Raw genomic sequence first — 1,615 nt, 5'->3', positions numbered from 1 at the left:
TTTTTTGTAAACTCGGGAGAGCTCTTGGAATGAACTCGTACCGTGGGACAGGGCTATAACGGTACAACATTCAGTGCAAGATCTGAAGAAGGGTCTCAACCCGAAATGCCGCCCATTCCTCCTCTCCAGAGATGCTGCCTGTCCCGCTGAGTTACTCCAGCTTTATGTGTGTATCTTCGGTATAAACCAGCATCTGCACAGTTCCTTCCAACACAGAGTGAGATATAACATTGAAATCTGATTGTCCAAGTAGAGATAGTTTGAGGGTCTCCCATGAGTGAGTGTGTTTGTGAGTGAGTGAGGGTGTGAGTGAGTGTTTGTGTGCGTGCGTATGTGCGTGCGTGTGTGCGTGCCGTGTGTGTGTGTGTGTGTGTGTGTGTGTCACGGCTGTGATCTGTTTCCACACTGGCCTGGTGCTGTTCACACTGAGCCTGGAGCCACCAGCTGGGCTGTGGAAGCTACACTGGTGACAACAGCGGAAGCCGCAGACGTCACTCCTTGACACTCCATCACTCCCAATCCTCCCTGCTCCCCCTCCAGCCCAGAGACACTGCACATACCTGCATTTACCTAGCACCTGTTGAGGGAGCCCAGTTCTATGTCATGTGTAGGAAGAAACTACAGATAGTGGTTTAAACCAAAGATACTGTTGACACAAAAAAGCTGGAGTAACTCAGCTGGACAGGCAGCATCTCTAAAGGTCTGAAGAAGGGTCTCGACCCGAAACGTCAGCCATTCCTTCCCCCCAGAGATGCTGCCTGTCCCGCTGGGTTGCCCCAGTATTTTGTGTCTGGCTTCAGGCTGGGACTTTATTCCTTGGGGCGCAGGAGGATGAGGGGTGACGTTATGGAGGTGTGTGAATTAATGAGGGGAATAGATGGAGAAACCCCACCCAGGTCACGGTGGAGAACGTGCAAACTCCGCATGGACAGCACCCGCGGTCGGGATCGAACCCCGGTCTCTGGCGCCGAGAGGAAATGGACTGGCGACATTTTGAGTGGGGGACCCTTCTTCAGACTGATGGAGTGGGGAGGGGGGGGGGGGCGGAGTGGGGGGCACCATGAGAGGGCCCCGGCATAGGATGACCACTGAGAACTAAGGGGGGCCACACAGTGATGTTTATTTAGCTTAGTTTACTTTAGAGATACAGCGCGGACACAGGCCCACCGAGACCGTGCTGACCAGCGATCCCCGCACACTAATACTATCACACACACACACACACACACACACCAGGGACAATTTGACAATGATTCCAAGCCAATTACGTCTTTGGAGTGTGGGAGGAAACTGACGATCTCGGAGAAAAACGGACGGACGAAGATCTCGGAGAACGTACAAACCCCTTACAGACCGCACCCGTGGCCTGGATCGAACCCGGGACTCTGGCGCTGTGAGGCATCGACTCTAACCCTAACCTTTGTGTTAATACTTTGTGTTAAAATGGAATACTTTGTGACCTTGTCGGTGTCCTTTATGTAGCGACTCTTTGCATACTTTGTGTGCGCAAAACAAAGCACCTCACTGTGACTGGTCACATGTGACAAACAGTATCGTTCATTCAAGCTGTAAATACTGGAGTGCTCACCTGTCCAGGTAAGCCCAGGTAAACCCA

The sequence above is a fragment of the Amblyraja radiata genome, chromosome 41, assembly GCF_010909765.2.
Source record: "Amblyraja radiata isolate CabotCenter1 chromosome 41, sAmbRad1.1.pri, whole genome shotgun sequence".
NCBI classification, from domain to species: domain Eukaryota; kingdom Metazoa; phylum Chordata; class Chondrichthyes; order Rajiformes; family Rajidae; genus Amblyraja; species Amblyraja radiata.
Note: the sequence above shows the minus strand (reverse complement) of the source record.